Source organism: Notamacropus eugenii, chromosome 2 (genome assembly GCF_028372415.1).
Source record: "Notamacropus eugenii isolate mMacEug1 chromosome 2, mMacEug1.pri_v2, whole genome shotgun sequence".
NCBI lineage: Eukaryota > Metazoa > Chordata > Mammalia > Diprotodontia > Macropodidae > Notamacropus > Notamacropus eugenii.
Window position 1 is genome coordinate 301,400,988 of NC_092873.1, and position 19,389 is coordinate 301,420,376.

At 40.7% G+C, this 19,389-nt stretch overlaps 1 long non-coding RNA gene across 1 annotated transcript; it reads right to left on the reverse strand.

The window, feature by feature from the left end:
• Positions 1–7,018: 7,018 nt before the first annotated feature.
• LOC140523925 (uncharacterized) lies at positions 7,019–10,915 on the reverse strand. The gene is made up of 3 exons (XR_011973515.1): positions 10,748–10,915; positions 8,414–8,483; positions 7,019–7,199 (listed from the first exon to the last, which is right to left on the reverse strand). It is a non-coding gene; the product is annotated as an uncharacterized lncRNA (long non-coding RNA).
• Between the last annotated feature and the right edge of the window lie 8,474 nt (positions 10,916–19,389).

The following is a 19,389-nucleotide window of genomic DNA, read 5'->3' on the forward strand; positions in this document are numbered from 1 at the left end:
TAAAGAGAATTGATCTATGCCATTTCCAGAGGGATGACTGAAACCTATTATAATTTCTCAGCTATAGGTTTCATATGGTGCCAGGGGTAAAAGGAGGGAGCTTAGATTCATGGCTTAGCTCCAAGGTCAGAAGCTTCATCCCATGCATATCAGATGGACTTTCTATGCTGTGTGACTCTGGGCAAGTCACTTAACTTTGCCTCAGTTTCCTCACTTGTAAAATGAGCTGGAGAAGGAAATGGCAAACTACTCAGGTACCTCTGCCAAGAAACCCCCAAACACAGTCATGAAGAGTCACACACAACTGAAATGACTGAAAATAATATCTTCCTTCATCTTTCATCTTACATATGTCCTTAAGAGTATGACTCTCTTTCCTGAGAACTTCCATCATTAAACTTCTCTCAAGCAGCAAAACTGTTTCTTACAAAATGAAAATGTTCTGACTTAATGTATGGGATGGCAGGAGCCCCTACTCAAATTGACTACTCAGAGGCATCTCAAAGTGTTAACAGAAAGTTCCTTTATTCAATTCTCACGAGAAGCAGGGCAATCCCTTCACCAGGTAGTCTGGAGCAGGGAAGCTGAAGACGAAGGCAGAGCAGTGATATATAGAGACCCTAACATGAAAACCCCTCCCACCATTAACCATTATTCTCATTGGCTGGGCAATATGGTCTTACATTCTAGGCACGAAATCTAGCCAATCCCTTTTGAAATCTGTTCCAAATTTCTCTCCCCCCTGTTCGTTACAAAGCCCTCGAAAATATACGTCAGCATATGCAAAAGCACGCAAGGAGATGGTCATTCAAAGAAGTAAAGGATTTCCACCTTCCTGACAAAAACACCAGAAATTAATAGAAAATTAGATCTTCAAACGCAGGTCTCAAGAGAGAAATAAAAGGGAAAACAGAGGGAAAAAAACATGCTACTCAATTTGGGCAAACTGTTTACCTCCCTATAAGGGAAGATGACACCTGTTAATCTTGAGAATTGTACATCTATTAAGAAATACAAAAGGGATATACATAGAGAGAATGCATATAAAGTAAATCATGTGATGATAAAAATATGATTTAAGCATGTGAAGGCTTGTAACAGGAGGAAAAGGAGGAAGCAGAAAATGGTAAATTACATAACAGGAAGAAGTACAAAATTATAGTAGAGGTAAAGAGGGGAGGGAGATGAGCATTGTTTGAGAGGTACTCTCATCTGATTTGGTTCAAGGAGGGAAGAATAAACTTAAGTGTGTAATTCTAACTAGCTCTATAGGCAGTAGGAGGGGAAGTAGGAAGAAAGAGAAGGGGAAGCTAAAAGGGAGGGAAGAAGCAGTAAGGGTAAAGGGCAGTAAAGGGGATGAGGGCTAAAAGAAGGAAGGGAAGGCTACAGGAGGTAGTGGTGAATAGTGAAAACTATTGAGAAGGGGAAGAGAGAATGGAGAACTAAAACCACAAAGGGTGGGAAAGAGGATGGAGGGAAATACACAGATTGTAATCATAACTGTGAATGTGAATGGAATGAATTCTCTCATAAAACAGAGATGGATAGTAGAATGGATTAAAAGCCATAATCCAACAATATGTTGTTTACAAGAAACACATTTGAAACGGGGGGAAACATACAGGGTAAAGGTCAAAGTTTGAAGGAGAATATATTGTGCTTCAGCTGATGTAAGAAAAGCAGGGGTAGCAATCCTAATCTCATTCAAAGCAAAAGCAGAAAGAGACCTAATCAAAAGACATAAGGAAGGAAATTATATCCTGCTAAAAGGCACCATAGACAATGAAGCAATATCATTACTAAACATGTATGCTCCAAATGGTAGAGCATCCAGATTCTCAGAGGAGAGGTTGGGGGAGTTGAAGGAAGAAACAGACAGAAAAACTATACTAGTGGGGTACCTCAGATTCCCCCTCTCTGAACTTGATAAATCTAACCTCAAAATAAACAAGAAAGAGGTTAAGGAGGTAAATAAAACTCTGGATAAGGTAGATATGATAGATCTCTGGAGAAAACTGAATGGGAATAGAAAGGAATATACCTTTTTCTCAATAGTACATGGCACATATACAAAAAATGAGCATGTATTAGCACATAAAAACCTCACAATCTAGTGCAAAAAGGCAGAGACAGTCAATGCATCCTTCTCAGACCATAATGCAATAAAAAGTATATGTAATAAAAGGCCATGGAAAGATAAACCAAAAATCAATTGGAAACTAAATAAGCTAATCCCAAAGAAGGAGTGGGTTAAACAACAAATCATAGAAACAATCAACAACTTCATTCAAGAGAATGACAATAATGAGACAACCTACCAAATCTTATGGGATACTGCAAAAGCAGTTCTTAGGGGAAGTTTTATATCTTTGAATGCTTACATAAATAAAATAGAGAAAGAGGAGATCAGTGACTCGGGCATGCAACTGAAAAAGCTAGAGAAAGAACAAATGGAAAACCACAAGTAAATACCAAATGAGAAATACTGAAAACCATAGGAAAGATTAATAAAATTGAAAATAAGAAAACTATTGAATTAATGAATAAAACCAATAGTTGGTTTTATGAAAAAACTAATAAAATTGATAAACTTTTGGTCAATTGGATTAAAAAAAAGGAAGAAGAAAATCAAATTACTAATATCAAAAATGAAAGGGGTCAACTCACCTCCAATGAGGAGGAAATTAAAACAATAAGTAGAAATTACTTTGCCCAAATTTATGCCCACAAATACGACAATCTAAATGAGATGGATGAGTATTTTAAAAAATACAAATTGTTCAGATTAAGAGAAGAGGAAGTTGAATACTTAAACAACCCCATCTCAGAAAAAGAAATTGAACAAGCCATCAATGAACTCCCTAGCAAAAAATCTCCTGGGCTGCATGGATTTACAAATGAAATCTATCAAACATTTAAAGAACAGCTAATTCCAGTACTATATAGACTATTTTTGAAAATTGGAGGAGTCTTCCCAAGTTCTTTTTATGATACAAATATGGTTTTGATATCTAAACCAGAAAGAGACAAAACACAGGAAGAAAATTATAGACCAATTTCTCTAATGAATATAGATGCAAAAATTTTAAAGAAGACTTTAGCAAATAGAATACAGCATCTTATCACAAGAATAATACATTATGATCAGGTAGGATTCATACCAGGAATGCAGGACTGGTTCAATATTAAGAAAAACTTTTAGCATTATGGCTTATATCAACAATGAAAGTAACCAAAATCACATTATTATCTCAATAGATGCAGAAAAAGCTTTTGACAAAATACAACACCCATTCCTATTAAAAATGCTGGAGAACATAGGAATAAAGGAAACTTTCCATAAAATAATAATCAGTACCTACCTAAAACCTTCAGCAAGCATTATATGCAAAGGAGATAAGCTAGATGCATTTCCAATAAGATCAGGGGTGAAACAAGGATGTCCATTATCACCACTATTATTCAGTATGGTACTAGAAATGTTAGCTGTAGCAATCAAACAAGATAAAGAAATTGAAGGAATAAGAATAGGCAAAGAAGAAACTAAGTTATCACTCTTTGCAGATGATATGATGATATACTTAGGGAATCCCAGAAATTCAACTAAAAAACTACTTGAAATAATAAACAACTTTGACAAAGTTGCAGGTTACAAAATAAACCTGCACAAATCTTCTGCATTCCTATATATTAGTGACAAAGTCCAACAGCAAGAGACAGAAAGAAAAATCCCATTTAAAGCTAAGGTAGAGGGTGGAGCCAAGATGGTGAAGTAGAAAGACGCATATACACATAGCTCCGAACCCACAAACCACAGAACGGCTAGAGGGGACCAAGCCAGGGCGAATTCTGCACCCAGAGACCACGGAATATTGGAGCGAGGGAGATTTCTGCTCCGGACAGACCTGCAAACCTCTCGCCGGGGGTCCTTCGCGCTGTGGACTGGGCGCCGGGACGGGGAGTAGAGTGCAGCCCTGCCGCAGCCAAGACACCGAGAGGAAAAGATCCGAGAGGGCTACGGGGACGGGATCTCCAGTGGCCACGTGGGTCCCCCCACCCACAGAGGGACCTGCAAACCTCTCGCAAAAGGTCCGTCACGCTGCAGACGCGGAGCCCAGCCCACACCTGCGGCGGCGGCGGCGGCCACGGCTCCGAGAGGCACAGATCTGAGAAGGCTCCAGAGGCGGGATCTTCAGCGGCGGCACAAGCCCCCCCACCAACAGGTGACTGACGGGGGTAGGTGAGAGAGTCTCTTTGGTGGGTTGAGAAGGGAGCGGGGTGCCCCCATGGCTCGGGCCCCCCCAGGAGATAGAAGTTGAGAGGCGGCTACAGACAGGGGCTCCCCAAACGAGCGGGAGCCTAGATCCATTGTGGAAGGTCTGTGCATGAATCCCCTGAGGGAACTGAGCCAGAGAGGCGGCCCTGCCCCTCACCACCTGAACTTAATTCTCACACTGAATAGCAGCCCTGCCCCCGCCAAAAGCCCTAAGGCAGGAAGCAGCATTTGAATCTCAGTCCCCAAACGCTGGCTGGGAGGACCAGGAGGCGAGGTGGGTGTGAGGAGAACATTCAGAGGTCAGGTCACTGGTTGGGGAGAATGCCCAGAAAAGGCAAAAGAAATAAAACTATTGAAGGGTATTTTCTCGGAGAAAAGACACTTCCTCCCTTCCTTTCTGATGGGGAGAAACAATGCTTGCCATCAGGCAAAGACACAGAAATCGAGGATTCTGTGTCCCAGCCCACCCAATGGGCTTGGGCCATGGAAGAGCTCAAGAGGAATTTTGAAAATCAAGTTAGAGAGGTGGAGGAAAGACTGGGAAGGGAAATGAGAGGGATGAGGGAGAAGCATGAAAAGCAGATCAGCTCCCTGCTAAAGGAGAACCAAAAAAATCTTGAAGAAATTGGCACCTTGAGAACTAGCCTAACTCAGTTGGCAAGGGAGGTGCAAGGGGCCAGTGAGGAGAAGAATGCTTTCAAAAGCAGAATTAACCAAATGGAAAAGGAGATTCAAAAGCTCACTGAAGAAAATAGATCTTTCAAAACTGGAATGGTACAGATGGACGCTAAGGACTTTATGAGAAAGACAGATATCTCAGAACATACCGCGCAGATTCGAAAAATGGAAGGTAATGTGAAATATCTTATTGGAAAAACAACTGACCTGGAAAATAGAATCAGGAGAGACAATGTAAAAATTCTGGGACTACCTGAAAACCATGATCAAAAGAAGAGCTTAGACATCACCTTCCATGAAATTATCAAGGAAAACTGCCCTGAGATTCTAGAACCAGAAGGCAAAATAAATATTCAAGGAATCCACAGAACACTGCATGAAAGAGATCCAAAAAGAGAAACTCCTAGGAGCATTGTGGCCAAATTCCAGAATTCCCAGGTGAAAGAGAAAATATTGCAAGCAGCTAGAAAGAAACAATTCAAGTATTATGGAAATACAATCAGGATAGCACAAGATCTGGCACCCTCTACATTGAGGGATAGAAGGGAATGGAATAGGATATTCCAGAAGTCAAAGGAACTAGGACTGAAGCCAAGAATCACCTACCCAGCAAAACTGAGTATAATACTTCAGGAGACAAAATGGTCTTTCAATGAAATAGAGGACTTTCAAATTTTCCTGATGAAAAGACCAGAGCTGGAAAGAAAATTTGACTTTCTAACACAAGAATGAAGAGAACCATGAAAAGGTGAACAGCAAAGAGAAGTCATAAGGGACTTACTAAAGTTGAACTGTTTACATTCCTACATGGAAAGACAATATTTGTAACTCTTGAAACTTTTCAGTATCTGGGTACTGGGCAGGAGTACACACACACACACATGCACACACGCACACACACATAGAGACAGAGTGCACAGAGTGAATTGAAGAGGATGGGATCATATCTTAAAAAAAAAAATGAAATCAAGCAGTGAGAGAGAAATATTGGGAGGAGAAAGGGAGAAGTTATATGGGGCAAATTATCTCTCATAAAAGAGGCAAGCAAAAGACTTATTAGCGGTGGGATAAAGAGGGGAGGCAAGAGAAAAACATGAGGTCTACTCTCATCACATTCCACTAAAGGAAAGAACATAATGCACACTCATTTTGATAGGAAAACCTATCTCATAATACAGGAGTGTGGGGGACAGGGGCACAAGCAGGGTGGGGGGGAGGACAGAGGGGAGGGGAGGGGAGGAGAATGTAATACGAGGTCGACACTCATGGGGAGGGAAAGGACCATAAGAAAATAGAAGTAATGGGGGACAGGATAGGATGGAGGGAAATATAGTTAGTCCTATACAACACAACTAGTATGGAAATCATTTGCAAAACTAAACAGATATGGCCTATATTGAATTGCCTGTCTTCCAAGGGGAAGGGGTGGGAAGGGAGGGAGCTAAAGAAGTTGGAACTTAAAGTGTTAGGACCAAATGTAATGTTCTTACCACTGGGTAACAAGAAATACAGGTTAAAGGGTCAAGAAAGCTATCTGGCCCTACAGGACAAAAGAGAAGATGGAGAGAAGGGCAGGGAGGGAGGATAGAGGAGAGAGCAGATAGGTCACAGGGGCAATCAGAAAGCTTGGGTTTGGGGGGGGGGGATAAAAGGGGAGAAAATTTGTAACCCAAAATTGTGTGAAAATAAATGTTAAAAGTTAAATAAAAAAAAAAGAAGTACATTGAAGCTTAACGTCAAGGACAGCTTCCTAATGATGAGAGGAAATGGTTGGAGCTGGGAGGCAGAGCCGAGGAGGGAAGGAAGCCCAGGAATGGGGTATGGCCACAGTGTCACTGGATTGCATAGAACATGGAGAGGGAGAAGGGCCTCAGAAGATTGGAAAGGTTATAAAAGGCCTGATTTTTGTCATTCTGGAGAACAGAATTTCTGATCTTATTATTCAATTTCTTCAAAGGAAAGGATTAGGACTTTGACTAGGAGGAAAAGGGATTTGTATTTTTTTAGGGATTGATAGTTAAAGAGAGAGAAGGTTTCTCATGCTGATTGATCCAGAGACTCTGATCTAGGATCCCATGAAAATGCTTTCACAATATTTTTGAAAGAGAGAGGTGTGAGGCATGTCATACTTACTGCGCTTCTCAGTGTGGCATAGAAAGGTCCTCGAGCAGACATAGAGGGAGATATTTGTACCCTGAATGGATAGCCCCAGGAAGTGGTCATTCTATTTAGAGATACTATTGTCCTAGAAGGAGTGGAGAAACTTGAATTACCAATAGTTATGGAAATCATAGGTGTCAAAAGTAGAAACTAAGACAACATCTGGAGATTCTCCGAAGACCTAGATTTGATGTGTTTCATGCTTCAAATGGAAAACCACTTATTCTGGTATGGCACATGATTGCTTGAAGATCCTGAGCTGCCTCTTGGGGCCAGAGGCCAGGCTAAAGGCATCTGTGTTTAATTCTAAACTACAGGTAAGAGGTGAGTAAAAAGTCTTCCAGTTGTATGGAAAGATTAGAAAATAAATATGCTATTGATGAAAAGGGTCATGACCTTCGTAGAAATGAGCCATAGTAGGGTTAAGAACAATACCTTGTAAGGAGATGGACCAGCCACTGTGCCAAGGAGTTCTGTTTGCCTTGGCTTGCTTGTTGGGTATTCAGTGATTCTCCATATTATAATTCCAAAGAGAAAGCCTTCAGATCCCTGTGACATGAAGGCTATGTTGACCCAGTAGAGCTCTACTTATCTAAGTCAAAGGCTTTTAGCCCTTTGGCAGCATCCTAAAGCCTATGAAGCCTTTCTCAGAATATTTTGTTGCTTATATTCACAGTGGGAAAAAAAGGAAATTTCTTCAGCTAAAGGTTGGTAAAAATCAGGATGTAATTATTTTCCCATCCAAATTCATGGATCTCCTGAAATCCATCCAAAGACCCCATAGGGATTCTTGGACCCCAGTTTAAGAACCTCTGACTTAAGTGAAGGCTTCAAGTAAAAGATTTCTCAGACACCGAACAATTTTTTTGTTTTCAACAATTCACGGGGAAAAGTGATTGGCAATATGAATTTCTTAGAAGGGCTGCCCTACCTGGATGAAAAGAAGTTGTTAGAGCCAGAGGCAAGACTCCATAAGGCAGACTGGAGGTGACCAGTCTAAAGTTATCTATCCACTGAGAAGCTTCAGTTTTGTCCAACATCTTGGAATGAGTGGTATTGCATATACTGACTCAATCAGTAAGTACTGACCTTGGGGGGAAAAAAGAAGCACTGGACACCCTCAAAGAACTATCATGAGGTGAAAGAGTGACTAAGTTTTAATTGGTTACTAAAATCTTTGGAAAAATTGTATCAACATTGCAAAACTTCTCAATGATCTCAGCCTTGGATTTGTAACTGGGCTAACTGACACCCAGAAAGATAGCCATAGTTTTAGCATTGAATATTGATAGGACTCACCTGCCTTTTTATGATCAGGTTGTCAGGAATTCCAGGTAAGTGGAGGTCCTGTTAAATCATCTTAGTGTCACTAGAAAACACAAGCCAGGGGATTGCTGAGAAGCAGTGCTCTGTCAGATCTCTGAGAGGGTGGTGACTATATATTCTTTAAACTTGATATTCCCCACCCCCATCCCCATTGCTTAGCACACTGCCCTGCACATAATAAGTATTTTTAAAAGACATGGTGCTGCTGTTGTCAGGAAGTCTGTCATTCTATCAAACAACAAATGCAAGGGACAGGTTCTCCAAAGACAATGCAGTGCATTAACTTACTGCCTGGGAAAGAACATTGTTCAGTCATATCCCACTCTTTGTGACTCCTTTTGGGGTTTTCTTGGCAAAGATACTAGAATGGTTTGCCATTTCCTTCTCCAGCTCATTTTACAGATGAGAAAACTGAGGCAGACTGGGCCAAGTGACTTGCCTAAGGTCACACAGTCAGTAAGTATCTGAGGCAGGATTTGAACTCAGGTCCTCCTGACTGCAGATCCAGTGCTCTATCTAGTGCACCACCTAGATGCATCATAGGGGAATTAGGTGGAGTAAAAGGAAGGAGAGCACAAGAATTTCCTGTACTAATGAAATCATAGGGCCATTCCCCATGTGCTCTCCTACTGTATGCCAGATGCCATACTGAGTGCTGGCAGTACAGAGACAAAAGGAAAACTGCCCCTGTCCTTTTTCCTAACTCTTCCTCCTCAGCTCCCAGGCCCCAGTAGTTGCAAAATCTCTTCCTTTCTATCCAACCAATCTCTCTTCTCTCCAGTTTCATAACCTCCACCCTATTCAGTATGTCATCATCTCTCATTTGGATTCTAGCTAGAACCCGTGATTACCCTCTCTCCCCTCACCCCCAGCCTCTTTCCTATCAAATGTATTCTCCACAAAGCTTCCAAATAATCATTCTTGAAACACAGATCTAAGAATGTCTCGATCAGATCCATGTGTCCACACTCAAAAACTGTGGCTCCCTATTCTCTCAAGCACAGGGTACAGGAATACTTAGCCTCCCACCTGCACATGTCCACTGTCTGATTCCCACCTACCTTTTCACTTTAATTTCCCATCTTTCCCCTTCACACTCTCTGTTACAAGCTAACCAGTTACCTGTTCTCTGCATGTGACATTTCCCTGCCCCTCCTTAGCACAGGTGGATCGCTCCTTCCGTAACTAGCAGGATCTGGAATTTGTGCCTCACCTCTGCCTTGTAGAATGCTCAGCCTTCAGGTGACACCTCCCAGAGGTGGCCTATCCTGATCTCCCCAGGGAGTGGCTCTAGGCCCTCATCCAGCAACTTTGTGTTACTCTGTATTTGTTTTATTTTCCTGTGTATGTATCTTATCCCCTCAGTATGCTCTCACTGTCATCTCTGCATTCCTAAGATTTCTACGTAGTATGAATTTAATACATGTTTTTTAAATTGAATTGAGGAAAGATATTAAACTAAGAACAGCCTCTCTCAAGCCTCAAATGATATGTGTACATATATATACACACATATATAATATATATGTATACACATATATATACTCACATATGTGTATATGTATGTATCTATATGTGTTTGCATGTACACATGTACATTCACACATATTTCCCTAAGGCAATAGATAAAGCACTGGACCTAGGGTCAGGAAGACCTCAGTTCAAATCCAGCCTCAGACACCTACATCAGGGCAAGTCATTTAACTATTTCCTCAACCACCAGACGGGAATAATGGCAGCACCTAACTAACAGGGTTAAAATTGTTGTATGCATAAACAGAAATAACTGCAAAGCATTTAGTGCCGTGCCAGGCACACAGTAGGCACCTATTAAATCCTTGTTGCTCTCCTCCCCCTCCTCCTGAGGCTGTTCCCTCATCACCACCATGACTGCTAAGCGACAGGCAGATGGATGGATGTCACCTGCCTGGTGAGACAGATGCTGTGAATATGTGATTCTCTACAGAAGACACACCTGAGAATCCTCAAGTATCCAGAACATTCACAGCTTGTCTACTCGTCACTGCCTTCCCCACACAAGACAATTCATTTCTTAGCTCTGGGAATGTTGATGGGTTGTCCCCAATTCCCAGAATGCTCTGCTTCCTAATCTCTGCCTCCTGGCTGCCCCAGCTGCCTTTAAGTTCCAGCTAAATTCCTACCTTTTACTGGAAGCCTTTCCCATCCCCTCTTCATTCTAGTCAATTATATTCTACTTAGCCTGCACAGGGCTCCTCAAGAACTTCTTTCTTTGTATTCCTGGTGTGGTACAGGCCTGGCACATAGTAGGGCTTAATAAATACTTACTGAGTGACTGACGGTGGTCAAAACTTTTCTCCCCTAACGACTGAAAACCAGGACGTAGTGGCAGCAAGTTAGTGCCTGGATTCTATGGGTAGCCTCTGAAACTCTGCCCATTGAAGTGATGTCACAGATGTAGCAAGTAGGGGATGCCTGATCCTGAGAGCAGACTGCATCCTGTGGAGAATGGCAGATACCTAAGAGAGTGTGAATAAAGTTTACTAGGTAGGATTATACTAGGCACAAACATCATATATTCTTTTTTCCACACATTTATTTTTTTAATTCATGGAATAAAACAAGCATTTCCGTAACATAGTAGAATAAAAAAGGATGATTTTACATGAAACCAAAAATTGATTTTGTACAACTTACTATTCCTTTTCAATATATGATAAAGTTCTCATGTAATTTTTTTTCTTTTTATCCTCTTTCTTTCTTCCTGCCCCCCACCCTAGACATGGTATCCATTAGCCACAAATGGGTACATATATGTAAAACTTTTCTATATATGGTTCTTTTTTTTAATCAGTTCTTTATCTGGATGCAGATAGCATCCTTTTTCATATGTCCTTTATGGTTAATTCAGAGATTTATAATAGTCAAAATGACCCATTCATTCAAAATCATTCTTACAACAATATTGTTGTTTCATATATTCTTTATTTCATATGTATCACAGACTATAAAGTATGTGTGTTTGTCCTTCATTGCTGAAGAAGACCATGGCATCAGAGAAATAAGGACTATGACTTGCACTTGACTTTGTTTTGAGTGAGGGAAGAGTGTGCAGGTCACCAGCCTCATTTCTCCTGCAGAGTCATCTGCATCCAGTGACCAGATATCCATCGGGATGACTGGAGATGACCCAGAATGAGGCAAGTGGGGTTAAGTGACTTGCCCAAGGTTACACAGCTAGTGAATGTCAAGTGTCTGAGGTGAGATTTGAACAATTTTAACCCTGTTAAACTGGGGATTTGAACTGGTGCACTATCCACAGCACCACTTAGTTGCCTACAGACTATAATACATATACATACATATATATATATATGTACATGTAGATAAACATGTTTTGTATGAATATGATAAAATGAGATAACATTTGTAAAACGTCATTGTAAAGCTTCAAGTGCTATGCAAATTCTCATTATTATGATTTTTATGATGAACAGTAGGACATGGATAGGGACTGGACCTGTGGTCTTGTTAGTATGAATGTAATATGGATAGTTTTGACAGTCAGTTAGCATCTATTAAATCCTCTCATGTGCCAGGCACTGTGCTACACTGGGGACAAAAGGAAAGGTAAACTTCCAGATGAGAGAACTTCTACCAGTATAGAATGGCACCTTCTGATCTTAGAAGGTTGCTTAGAGCTGAAGGCAGAGACCTCAGCAGGCTCACCACACATCTAAGTGCAGTCTGAACTAGATTCAAATGTAATTGGGAAAGATTTAACAAAATAGATTCAAATCCAATAAAACATAGATAATGTTAAACTGGAAAACCAAGTCTACATGTGGCTCTCAGGGATCTTTAGGCCTAAGTGGTCCCCCATTTTTGTTTGAGCTTGATACCACAGCTGCCTCTCTGTGTGTCTGGTATAATTTGCAGAGATTATCAATGTTACCTAGTTTAACAGGTATTGCAGGTGCTGGGCTCTTCTCCCCTTTCCCTTTTCGTACCGAACTGCTTGGGAAAATCAAAAGGGCAAATCAGATGGTAGGCCTCCCTGAGGACTCTCAGAAACCCACACTTCACCCTAAGCAGCAGTGGCAACTGGCCATGACTTTGGATCACTATAGATAATCAGAATAATCTCACCCAGGTCCTTTAAGAAAGATTACTAGAGAGAAAATGAGCTACTTTCATTGGCTGCTAAATTATCCAGGAATGTTGCCTTGGGTGAAAGATGCTCCTCCCAGATGTTGGAGGTGGAAAAGACATCAAGATTTGTGGTTATCATATCAGAAGGTAGAACTGATTCCTGACCCTCTCAAAGTGATAAGGACTCTCTCAAAGCTGGAGAACAAGTTAAGTTGTGGTTCTGGGGATAGTGGCATGTAACCAGAGGCTGACTAGACTAATGGATACACTGTCTCTCCTGTAAATTTTTTTTTTGGTTTTACACCCTTGGTAGCTAAGACCATGCCTAAGAACATCAAAATCTCTGCTCCACAGAGAAATGTTTTTAAACCTTTTGAACTAAAGAACAACCAAATGAGAGAGAGGGCTTACGTGGAGGAGCCTGAGGAACTGAAGAAGAACCACTTGACTCGAGCTGTGTCAGAACAGGTGGAAGGCAACAGAGAGCTATGGGCCTCTGCCCACACCAGACCATCCCCTGGCTTCCACAACATTAGAGGACCCATCCTATTTGCAAATCTGGTTCTGGAAAACTATTAAACTTTTTTAAAAATGATAGAGAGTGATTTAAATCTTTGGAACTAATTAATATGAATTCATAGTAATCAGACTTGTTCATCTTCCCCCAATTTTTTTTTTTTGTCAGTAAAATTTCCTTCTATAATGTTGTGAATTTCTGGTTTTTAACTGACAGGCTAAGAGATTGAGTTCAGAGGAGAACTTCTGACACACTGGTTGGTGATAGGTACATGTCTATGTCACAAGATGGACTTCATAAATTTATTAGCTTAAGCAAGTCCTTAATTTTCCCTTCATGGCCTCAGTTTCCTTACCTGAAAAATGGGGGTGGGTGAAGGGCTTTGTACTAAATGACTTCTGAGTTTTCCTCCTGTCATCCATCAATCATCAAGAATTTTTAAAAATATCTACCATGTGCCTGATACTGTACTTTCAGCTGTGGGTCTATGATCTTGCAATGCTCCAAACTTTAAAAAAAAATTTATTTTAAGTCTTCCTAAAGAAAATCTTAACAGGTTGTAAACACTGTGAAGGCAGGAATCAAGGCTTTTCTTCCTACTTGACCACTCCCCAAACAGGATCTGTATGCAACAGGCAATAAATCAATATTTTATTGAAATGCAAACTCATTTCCTGACCTTTGAATATTATTCACAGCTTTCTCAATGACTTGGGGCCATCATCAGGATCTTTAGTTAGCTTCCTGTTACAATTCAGTGATATTCTCCAGGCTTCTTCATATGTTTAGGGATTGGCTGCCCTTATCTGAATGCATGGAGGACAGCTTCTCCAAATTTGTCTAATAGCACACATCCATCACTGAAACAAAATTTAGCATGCAATCGCAATATATGAATATTTATTTTTAAATTCTATGCCTGCTAAAATAACTCTGAGGTGTTACTTCACATCTCTTAGACTGGCTGATATGACTGACAGGAAGAAATGGTAAATGCTGGAGAAGATGTGGGTAAATGGGGATGCTAATGCATTGTTGGTGGAGTTGTGAACTGATCCAAACATTCTGGAGAGCAATTTGGAACCATGTCTGAAGGGCTATAAAGCTGTGCATACACTTTGATCCAGCGATATCACTACCAGGTGTTTATACTAAAGAAATCATGAAAAAGGGAAAAGGACCCACATGTACAAAAATATTTATAGCAACTTTTTACATCAATAGAGGAATGACCCAACAAGTTGTATATGAATGTAGAACATTGTTGGGAAGATTAATTTAATTAAAGCTAGATAATATATTCCATGAATCCACTTAACCAGGCACATAAACATCTATGCATAATATTCCTCTGAAAGCAAATAATGAACGAGGGTTGATACAGAGTTAACGTCTCTGCATTGAGGCACTCTCTTTCCTCTGGATGACCCATGGCATATGGCCTCACAACTCTCTAAGATATGGGATGAATGAGGGCATCAGTTTCAATCTACACAATCCTATTTGCAAACCTTAATTTCTTTGTTTAGATGAAACAAAATAGAAATGGCAGTTCTATTTTCTTCCAATACATTGGTGGATTCTCTTTTGTACCCGGAAGGGTGTGCACACTCCACTTTGGAGACCAGTGCCCTAGGTGGCCATGGTTTTCTAGTTCTGTATATTTGTAGTTTTGTTTCTTCCTTCAGGCTATCACTCTTTCTTGCTGTAACTGGGTCTCTTGCTTGCATTTGACAGCCTAACTTTACGTATATTATTTCAGCAAAAGCCTGATGTCAACTTCACCTGGAGATGGATTCTCTGACAGGTGCTTTCTTCAAAGCAACTCAGACTTTCTAAATAGCTGTGTTCAGGATTATTATATCTTCCTGATATTTTTCCAGTTCTTATGTGGCAGAGTGGATGTGGTTTCTGACCCCTCCCCATTCCCCTTTCCTGTTCCCTTCTTTATTTCTTTGGGCTGGTTAGATCATACAAGCTACCCTCATACTGGCAGGTCAGGTGTTCCAGAGTGAGAGTACACACTACTGTAACTTGCTCTCTGAGGGTATTAGGGGACTTCCCACCCTACAGTGCAGGAACTAGTCTTATGATACTCATAACTGGGGCTCCTTAGCCCACAGTAATATACTTCTCACTTAACAAATCAACCAAAATGAGCTCAATTAACTCAGAAACTTTTGCTAAAACAGAAGGCAAAGTGAGGGCACATTCTAAGCTCAATGTACAAGTATCCACAAAGGATGGGAAATAGACAAATTGAAAGAAAGATAGCAGGAGGTACATCTCCTCCCTAGGAATGCCTGGGCCTTCAACAATTTGCAACTCTGGACTATGGGCTTTTCATGTCCTTTATCAAAGACAATCTGCACAAAAATTTACTAATGGGTATGTCATTTTCTCTTCAGATTTAAAGTTTTATTGTAGTTATAGAAAGGGTTTCCTCCCATGAAGTGATAAACATTGTTTAAATTTATGCAGCATCTCTCTGGATTCACTCTTCCAACTCCCACTCCAATAGACAGGTTGGGTCCCCAGAAAGCAATGACTATTTCTCCCTTCACGATTGTAGTAGTTACCTTGAGGGATTGTGTCTTCTTATCCTACATATGGAAACCAGCCCTCAGATTTCTGGTGTTCTTCCAATCACTTCAAATTCCCTAGGTCTGTCTCCCATACTTATTCATCTCAGAGAAAGAAATAGACACAAAAAGACAAACCCCCTCCCAAAACCCCAATCCACAGTGCATTGAATTCATGGCCATGTGGTGACTGGGTGTGGAGGTAGTGAACCTGTCCCTGTGCCACTTTTCCTTAAAGGCTCAGAGCATGTCCTCCTTTTCATACTGCTGCCACGAAGAAAGAGTTTGTTTATCGGAGACTTTTAAAAAAGAAAAAAATCCTGCATATGACCTGGGAAAAGGCACTACCCTCCCATATTTCTAGAAACAGGTTCAGCAAATATCCACGCTGATTGGCATCAAGCACAGCATATTGTACATGCTCAAAGAGCTGGGGCTTGGTTGGCTAGCTAGTTCTGGTAAGGAGGGGAAAACTCTCATGGGAAGTTTGGGCTCAGGAAAAGTTTGACATCTTCTGGAAAGTCATCCAGCCTGCTCTCTTCCTTTTCAATGCAGGGCCAAAGTTATTCTTCCAGTTGTACCGTTTAAAGTGTGTGTGTGTGTGTGTGCGTGTGTGTAGTTTTTGTTGTTGTTGGAAAAATTCATAGGATGTTCATTCAGATGCATGTTGAAACACTAGGCAATAGACGGTTTCCTTCATTTGGTCTTCCCTATGTTTACAGACAGGTTAAATTCCTTGGGTGATTAAAAATCTTTCAGGAGGCTCTGCAATGTTTGGGGGATTGATTAAATCAATAAAGTAGCATCTGCAAAAGAGAACTTCTGGAGGATTTTACCCTCCTTAGCTTGGACTCTGTGCTAGATCTCTATTACAATAGCAAATACTTTTGGAGAGCAAGCATCTCTGATGCCTCAACTGATGATTATTTTCAAAGGTTTCCTAAACAGTAATTTCTTTTGTAACCTCTTCCAAGGGATCCTGAAAGATGTTGATGGATGGAAGGGAAACAACTTGTAAAAAGAGCTGGTTCTATTGAGCCAAATGCTTTTCATAATCAGCAATAATAAGTAAGGTTCACATTTATATAGTGTTTTAAGTTTTGCAAAGTACTTTACAAATGAGATGTACATGCTATTATTACCCCATTTTACAGATGAGGAAGCTGAGGCAGACAGATGTTAGGTGGCTTGTTCAGGGTCACATAGTTCATATCTGAAGCTGGATTGGAATTCAGGTGTTTGTGGCTCCAGGTCAAGTGCTCTATCTGCTGAGCCACCTCATTATCTCAAACAATGAGCACATTGGGATCTTATATTCTACATATTTCAGTCCATTTTGATATTGTTGTCAATTGTGCACACTGTTGAATATTGTTATAGAAAATCTGCTTATTCCCTATTAGTATCACCATCAAGGATACCCTCATTTCATTCTAGTGGTCTTCATAAAATTTAATATATAGATAGGAAGGAAGCTATATGAGTTAGTGGTCCCTGATGTTCTCTGCATCAACATTTCCTTCTGCACTTTTGGTATGTTTTCCTCCTGCAGATACTTTATACATCAATCCCTTAATGTCTTCACAATTGTATAATCTCCAGAACAGATTTCTATATTTACTTGGTCAAATCCTGCTGCTTTTCCTATGTTTTGTTTTTTTTAGTGCCATTTCAACCATAGGGACTATGATTTTACGGTTGAAATACAGTGATTCCACTAGGTTTAGAGGTCTGTTGAAATGTTTTTTTGGTAAATCGTTTCCATTTTTCTTTTATTTGTAATCTTCTTTTCCTTTTCATCCTTGAATGCCATTGGGATGACTTTGTTTACTTGGCTATCTTGCCACACTTGCTTTTAACACCTTTGAGCCTCTCTTGCTTTTCACTGCTTTATGAGAAGGTATTCCTCACAATCATTTATAATTCTTCTTTATAATATTTTTATAGAGTTCATATTCTAGCTTGGTATTACCTTTGACAGATATTTCTCTGGTAAATCAAATGAGCATTTGTTGGCCAACGCATTTTCTGGATTCCTTCATTCTCTGTGTGGGAATTAAGTTACATTGGTTTAACTTCTGGATGAAATTATGTCAATGTCAAAGTCATTTTTTTTTCCATGAAGAGGTTATAAAACCCTTTTCTAAGTTGTCTTGCCTTTTGAAATGTAGACACTTTCATTTTTTACTATGTTATTTGGTGCTCACCATAAATGCGCCCCTCAGCCCAGCTCCACGCCCCTCTCCTCTGCTCCCCTGTCCTTCTGCCTTGGAGGCTGCAGGTTTTCTAGGCTGGTCAGTTTCTAGGCTAGTCGGTGTCTCTAGGCTGGTCAGATTCTAGGCTGGTCAGTTTCTAGGCTAATCGGTGTCTCTAGGCTGGTCAGATTCTAAGCTGGTCAGTTGCAGCCCAATACCTGGACACGCTGTCCTCCCGCAGTGTGCTAGACCTGGGTGTCTTCCGAGGCTTCTCTGGGAGCCATCTTTTAGTGTCTGAAGAGCTGTTATGGGTGGAAAATGAATTAGAGCAAGAACTGGAAAGCTAATGCAGCCTGGCAGCTGAGGTCAGCTCAGCTGGCTCACTTAAGCCAAGCACCCAGAGGGGCCAACCTTGAAGCCCAAAGTAGGTCTTGGTCTCTAGGAGCATCCATTGTAATGGAACAGTATGTGCCCACAGTTATGTACTGACAAGATATGAAAAGCGAATAGGATATCTCATCAGAGGTGGGACGGGGCGGCGTGGGGGGAGGTAATGAGGAGGAAAGGCTTTTTGCAAAAGGTAGGTTTTGACCTGAATCTTAAAGGAGGTGGAAAGGAATAGGGACAGCCAGGTCAGAAGATGGGATTATCCTGTTCAAGGACCAGCCAGAAGGCCAGTGTCACTAGATCAGAGAATGGGTGGAAGAGAGTAAAGTGTAAGAAGCCTGGAGATGTAGGGAAGGGCAGGCTATGGAGGGGTTTAAAAGCCAAACAGGAGTACATATGTGTGTGTATATGTGTGTGTGTGTGCATATATATACACACACATAATATTTATTATATATATACACACATATATCCCAGAAGTAATAGGGAGCATTAATTTTTTTTTAAATTATTCTGCTTATTGGATAGTCTTTTCTTACAGTGAGAAGAAGAATACTTTAATAAGTAGGGGAGGGATTTAGAAAGGTTGCTTTGGCTGCAGATTTAGGGGGAAATAGGGGGAAGAGCAGACAGCAAGATGTTGAAATAGTCCAGACATGAGTTGATGAGCCAGGTTTTGACTGTTGCAGGAGAGAAGGGCACATACAGGAGGGTAGATTCTAAGGTAGATAAAAGCAGGCTTAGCTCCAGATTGGATGGATACATGTGCTGAGTGGAAGTGAGGAGCTAAGGATAACTTGGAAGCCTGGATGACTGGGAGGATTGCAAAGGAAACTATGCACCAATTAGAAATGCCTGTCTAAATCAGGGATTCTTATTTTTGTGTGTGTCATGAACCTCTTTGCCAAGCAAGCCTATGGATCTCTTGCCTGAAAATAATGTTTTCAAATAACTGAAGGAAACGCTGAATTGCAGTTAAAAGTTAGTGAAAAGTCAAAAGTGATTCTGTTATCCTACCCTCAAAAAAGTTTGTTGATCTTCTGAAATCGAGGGGATAGAGGGGGAGGGGTTAGGGTCTCCTAGAAGGCCAGATATAAAGGCTACTCTTGGGATCCTTCTACAGTGACTGACTTGACA